Source organism: Tiliqua scincoides, chromosome 3 (genome assembly GCF_035046505.1).
Source record: "Tiliqua scincoides isolate rTilSci1 chromosome 3, rTilSci1.hap2, whole genome shotgun sequence".
NCBI classification, from domain to species: Eukaryota; Metazoa; Chordata; class Lepidosauria; order Squamata; family Scincidae; genus Tiliqua; species Tiliqua scincoides.
The window spans coordinates 128907079-128914183 of NC_089823.1; the positions used below are offsets into that span (position 1 = coordinate 128907079).

Below are 7105 nucleotides of genomic sequence, written 5' to 3' on the forward strand. Positions count from 1 at the left end.
CTTGCACTAGCCCAGCCGACACACAAGAAGGAACTAATGTGCTTTATGGCAGGCAAGGAGGCACAAACATTGTGAGCCTCCCAGGCCAGTGTAAGAGTTACACTGTGCCCTAGGCACAGTTAGGATTGTGCCCTAAGTCACCTGGACTATTCCACAGGCTAGTCCTTGATCATCTAGACTTATAAACCTTGGCTGCATAGTGTGCTGGCCAGTGTGAACAAGTTGTTGCTATAGCCCAGTGGTTCTCAAACTTTTAGCAATGGGACCCACTTTTTAGAATGGAAATGTCAGGACCCACCAAAAGTGATATCATGACCAGAAGTGACATCATCAAGTAGGAAGAGTCTTTACAATCCTAGTGTTGGAAAGATTTTCATATTCTGACGCAATGCCAAACAGTCACAGACCTTTTAAAAGGGTTTGGAGGCTTTATTTAAGTGAATTACACAAGCCAATTGATTCAGTTTGGATACAAATGTTCACTCTTCGTTTCCCATCCTGTTTCTCAAAGAACCACACCCAGAAAATCACATTAAATAACATGAGATAAACAAGTTACCCATGTGACACTGTATGTCATTTCCACCTCCTTATTGGGCATATTATGACAGGTTTGGTGCATGGTCCCAGCTCTAATTAGGAGGTCATTCTGCCCTGCATCTCAAAATATTCCTGGCCCACAACTTTGGTTATACAAGATCCTGGAATTTTCCCTTTGGGAAAGTTATGATCTACATGTTCTGCCAATCATGATCTCTTTAGGTCACTTTGACATAATGACCCTCCTGTCCTGTTTTTGAGGGGAACAACAGTCTTGGCTAAAATTTCAGTTATTTTTCTTAAACTAGAGAAGATAAGTTAACCCTCTAAAATCTCTATCACTAGGCTGCAATCCTACTCACACTTACCCAGGAGTAAGTTCCATTGTCTATCATTGTTCAAAGCATACGTATACACAGTAGCCTGTTAAAGGTACAGATCTGTAACATTTCCCCCAATGCAGTCACATACTATGGTAGCATCAAGTATATTAAAAATAAAATATTGAAATGAATGGGAACTGACCTGAAATTGCGTTGTGACTCACCTAGTGGGTCCGGACCTAGTGGGTCCAGTATTTTCCACAGTTTGAAAAATACTGCTATAGCCTATGTGTAGCAGTATGGAGATCCATGGTGCCTGTACTCAGGAACTCAGCCTTTGGCTGAGCCTGACTACAGCTGGCTTCTTATCCTGTTTCCCTGAAACTCTATAAGAACATAAGAACAGCCCCACTGGATCAGGCCATAGGCCCATCTAGTCCAGCTTCCTGTATCTCACAGCGGCCCACCAAATGCCCCAGGGAGCACACCAGATAACAAGAGACCTCATCCCGGTGCCCTCCCTTGCATTGGCATTCTGACATAGCCCATTTCTAAAATCAGGAGGTTGTACATACACATCATGGCTTATAACCCGTAATGGATTTTTCCTCCAGAAACTTGTCCAATCCCTTTTTAAAGGCGTCCAGGCCAGACACCGTCACCACATCCTGTGGCAAGGAGTTCCACAGACCAACCACACGCTGAGTAAAGAAATATTTTCTTTTGTCTGTTCTAACTCTCCCAACACTCAATTTTAGTGGATGTCCCCTGGTTCTGGTGTTATGTGAGAGTGTAAAGAGCATCTCCCTATCCACTCTGTCCATCCCCTGCATAATTTTGTATGTCTCAATCATGTCCCCCCTTAGGCGCCTCTTTTCTAAGCTGAAGAGGCCCAAACGCCGTAGCCTTTCCTCATAAGGAAGGTGCCCCAACCCCGTAATCATCTTAATCGCTCTCTTTTGCACTTTTTCCATTTCCACTATGTCTTTTTTGAGATGCGGCGACCAGAACTGGACACAACACTCCAGGTGTGGCCTTACCATCGATTTGTACAACGGCATTATAATATTTGCCGTTTTGTTCTCAATACCAAAATCTTGGCCCTGCTCTGGTTGTACCCCTGCCTCTGTTCCCTAGGATTCTCATCTGTTTCTCCAGTTGAAATCTTGTTTGCCTGGACTGTGACCCCTGACCTATCTTCTCTGGGTCTCCACACCTGACAACATGAAGCAGACACTGGCTGAAACCTGACCGAATTGGGAGAGGGTGTGCTGACTTTCCAACTACTATCACTTCAAAGAGAGTGACAGGATAGAAGGGGATGTGGGTGGTGGTCACTCTAAAGCAATGCTCTATGTTGAGAGGGGTACGGGAACAGCTTCAATGTAATTGTATTTTATTTTATGTCTCACTTTCAGAAGGTGGGGTAGAAAACCAATAAATCAATTAATTGAAGTTCTGAGTTGGAATGGATCTTAATGCCAAAGTGGCAATTAAGTCCTAGCATTTATGGGGTCACCTTGGATCCGTCCCTCATTCCTCCCTGAAGGAAGTGTCTTGTGCTGGTTTCTGTCCAGCAGTTAAAGCCAACCAGCCTGTTTAGTTTCCCATGCTGTTACAGCCCCCATTCATGCAAGATGGAAGGTGAGAAAGGTCAAAACAACCAAAAGGCAGTGCCTGTCAGGATCAGAAAGGCCAATCAAAGGGCTCTTGTGGAAACATCTCAATCCCAGATAGGCAACCAGCAAATCCTTCACTTTCACATTAAGGCTAGGACAAGGGAGGGCTGTGCCTGCAGGCAGAATGCAAACTGAGCAAGAAACAAGGCAGGAAGATGACCTGACCCCAAGTTACTTGGTAATTACTGATGTAGTTAGGTATGAAGAAAGACTGCCTCATCTTGGTAACAACCATCCCTCCCATGGCATGGTGTGCTCCTAATGTCCAGGGCCTGAGGTGGAACCTCTGCCTTCTGAGTCCTGCTACATGTAAGGTCATACTTCTTTATTCCACAGAAAGCCAGAAGTGCATTTTGCCTGGCTTCTCTGCAGAAAGTGCATTTCCTATAAAGTTAACGGCAACTGACAGTCCCTTCGACAGAATGCCAATCATGTGATTGCCCCCAGTCCCAAGATGGGACCTCGGCTGTGAGGCATCCATTCTGTAAAGCAGAAGGACAATGACCATGAAATTTTTCTTTTCTTTGCACTGGTGACCCTTCTCTCCCTTTCCCCCCAGCTCTGCTCCAGTTTAATTTCCCTCTTTGCTGTCTCACCTCAGACAAACCTGAATCGCTGATCTCATCAGCCTTGCCTGAAATGGGTTTGAAAAGGCCTTCTCCTTTCCAGTGATCCTACTGTGTTCCTTTTTGCAACTTGTACAATTGTTGCTACTAATTTGTGTTTGAAAACGAGGTTGGGAACACACCGAATGTGTGCAGGTATTGATGGGTGCTTCAGTGCCAGATAGCAACTGTTACCCTGCACATGCCTGATCTTGTCTGATCTTGGAAGCTAAGCAGGGTTAGGCCTGGTTAGTACTTGGATGGGAGACCACCTGGGAATACCAGGTGCTGTAGGCTTATACCATAGTCTTTTGAGACTGAAGGTTGCCAACCAAAGGGGGGGGGGTAATTCATTCCTTTTTTGTGATGGAGCATTTTTGGCTTAGCTTGATCCTGGGGCGGAGACTTCCACTGGAGTCCACAAAGTTCATGGACGCAGGTGACTTGCTCTATCTCGGTCCAATGGCAATTAGAGAGGATTAGCATGGATCTCATGGGCCAGGAGCTGGATCTATTCAGATAAAAGAGCTCATAGCATTGAACCTGTGGTTAGCATGGCTCACATTCTTCATGCTGCCGTATTCAGTAAAACTGGACTGAACAAGAAGGGAAAATTGTTTTCTTGTTTTCAGATGATGATGGAAGACTGTAGTTTGATGAACATATACTGTCATTAGAAGGTTAGAAAATTAGTGGAGTAGTCATGGTGTAGAGTGGAAAGCTGGCTTTCTCCCAGGCTGGTCCCTGGTTTATTGCTCAATGAATTGATTTTTAAAGTAAAGAATGTGTAGAAATATGCAATTTTACAGAGCTGCCTTTACAGGATGCCCTGTCCTCCACAGCCAAACCATTCTTATCCCAGAATAGAGTACTATCATCAGTGTTTGAGAGTGTAGAAAAATAGTATTATAAGGGAACAGATGCGAACAAAAGGGGTGAAATTGAATGTATTAGTATTCAGCAGTCTGCTTTTGATTACCTCTGACTGGAAAATATTTGGAAGCCACCAGGGTCCCCTCAAGGATTATGATTTGGTAAATTCAACCCTCGTGTGTTGAGATTCAGCCTCCCTTTATTGAAATTGAATTGATATTTTGTAAACTTCATTTGTGAATAATGTGACCTGACAGGGACAAATGCGAGGGAGAATTGTTTTCAAACCTCCTCCAAATGAAACTTATTATTGGGTAAGTACAGATTTCTTTGTCTTTTTCTCCTCTCTCTTCCGTCCAGAGCATCTTCATGGCCTGAATATGTATTTTCTGAGGTAATTGAATTGATTCAATCATGTGTGGGCAACAGAAATGGGCAATAGAATATATTCCTGAGGTGGGGAGGGGAAGGAGATTGAAAGGCACTTGCTTCTGCTTCAGGAGCGATGGGTGAATGCACCATCAAAGCATGGAAGAGATGCACAGAAGCTCCTTTCTGATTACCTAGGCTTCGGCCATTCTTCCCCTCAATAATCGCCCTCTGATATAATGCAGCCTTTCCAATTTTACAGGCCTGCACCAGGCCTCAGATGTGTTACATATTAATTTCCCTGTGCAGAAAATTTACCAAGCTTTAGCTCAAATTCAGTTAGCCGGATTGATGAAAGTGGCAAAAGGATACGACACTTACTGATTCTCCCTTTTCACCTTTGATTAGCTCAACTTGAGGATTATTCTGGCTCTGTCAGTGCCCCATTAGAGAAGCCAGGGCCAAGGCTGAGAGTTCAGGCCTTCTGAGGTAACAGAAAGAATATAGGTTGAGCCTTGATTTGTCTGACAACGACCTGGAGTCATTTCCATGGTGCACTCATATTATTTTAACCGGTCAGTCGTGGCAAGAGAAATAAAAAATAAAACCTCCTGCACCTCATAGTATAATCCATCCGCATGTTCAAGGGTTTCTCTTCAGACTTCCATACAATTAAGCAGCTAGGGGCTTTAACCTCTAAACAAACGAAAGCATTTCCTCCCTTCCATAGGGTACATTTAAATTAAAAAGGTCTCATCATCATTTAACCATACTTTTGATAGTTAACAACACTTTAGTATTAGCTGCTTTCTACTATGGTGTTGCTTAGTGTGAGGTGTTATATCGGAAAAAGGGTATTGAAGCTGGTGTCACTGAGTTGAATAACTTCACGATGTGACAGTCAAATCTATACAATAATCAGAAAATATACAGTACTGGGATTGTTTGTTTCTAACTCGCTGTGTTTATTTTCCATGCTCATGTCACTGAGAGCCCCAAGAAGCTAAACCCGTCTTTGATAGATAAATTGAACCAGGAAGTGGAGCAAAGGCAGCTCTTTTACGTTAGACAAAAATCTGTGAGTTTTTTGGGGGGATGTGGCCTTGTGGGGGCTTCTCGTATATTGCTCTTTGGGGATCTGACACACCGTTGTGCTTGTGTTAGAAGCCTCCATGCTTTCAGCCCAACACACTTGGCTTGTGTACTTGTAAACAAGCACATACAGCAAAGATACCAGGAGTCTTCAGAGTGCTTTTTCATCCAGTAGAATGATAGTGGTGCCTTTGAAACATATCATGATTCAGAAGTGGGGAAAGTTGGCCCTGCTCTCAAGAGTTTCCTTGCACCTTAGTGCTGTCGAGCGCCTGGCAGGCAACACAAAGTTGGTGGCTTGTATTGGACTGGATGGGTTCTGCAGGTCTGATTTAGCGCATACAATTCAAAAGAAAAAAAAATAAAACAGCACTGTAAGGAATGTCAGCCCATTTGCTTTGGGGGCATGGCTGAGTGCAAAAAGTGGAGGCAACAGAAATGCTAATATACACCTCATAAGAGTTTGAAATGTCCACTTAGATGTACGGTGTGTGGTTGCATTAACCAAATCTGTTTTGTCAGCTTCATATTTGCGTCCTTTTAAAGTTTTTTTTATAAGTTTGAAACTAATGACTTATGAAATTGTGAGATAATAAAAGATTGTAAAGTGTGCTTTAAGCTGGAACTTTTATGTTCTACATTTCTAGTGGCCACTAATAATTATGTGTTTTTTTTTTAAAAAACAACAGAATATGTTAATCATGTTCTCCATTGAAAAATTTCCATGTGCTTTCTCTAACAGTTGAACAGTCTGTGAGCAGGCATTCTTTTGTACTAATTAACTGATTTGAGTAAGGCTATTTTCTGTGGGCATTGAGAGGATGCAGCCAGTCATTATGCTCATAAAATTGACTTCTGTTTGTTTCACACATCTCCATTGGAGTCATAAAATTATCCTTGGCTCTCACATGTGCATGTACATACAAACCTCTATTAGCAATGCCACTTAAACTTTGTGATGAAATGCCTAATTGCTTATTGACTAGGTCACAGAAATAAGAGAAAATATTCTTCCCATCCTTCCATCCATCTATGTAGACTGGGAAAGATTGAGATATTTCTATCCTGTAATTATATCAAACTCTCAGGGTGCAATCCAGACCCGGGACTGGGCCAGCGCCAGCCCAGGAGGGTCGCAAACGTGCTGTATGGCACATTTGCACCTCCTTGAGAGGAAGTCGAGCCGGCGCTCCGAGAAGCACTGGCCTGCAGAGGCTGACATAAGTTTCCGCGCCAGCTTCCTCTCGGATGCTTGCATTGGCCCGGCTGGGCCGATGCAAGCAGAAAAGGATGGCAGGGGAAGCGGGGGGGGGGGGAGGTGTTCCTGGGTGGGAGGAGGGCAGGTGGTGGGCGTCCCCAGGGGCAGGCGAGTGGGGAGTAGGAGGCAGAGCTGGGATTTGGCAATCAAGAGGTGGCACAAGTCCAAGGAGACCTATATAGGCCAGCAGCTCTTACCTGGAGGTAAGGGGAAATGTTTCCCCTTGCCTCTGACTGAGCTGCTTTTGGCCATTCTCCTGTGCTGGATACAGTGCAAGCTTCCTGGCTTGCCTGTTCCAGTGCAGGATATGTTAAAGAATTCTGCATGTGAGGTCCTCAGTATGTTAAAGAATTCTGCAAGTGAGGT

The 7105-nt window shown here is 43.9% G+C and overlaps 1 pseudogene; it reads left to right on the forward strand.

Moving 5' to 3' along the window:
* Positions 1-3327: 3327 nt before the first annotated feature.
* Positions 3328-3444, forward strand: LOC136646448 (5S ribosomal RNA; annotated as a pseudogene).
* The last annotated feature ends 3661 nt before the right edge of the window (positions 3445-7105 follow it).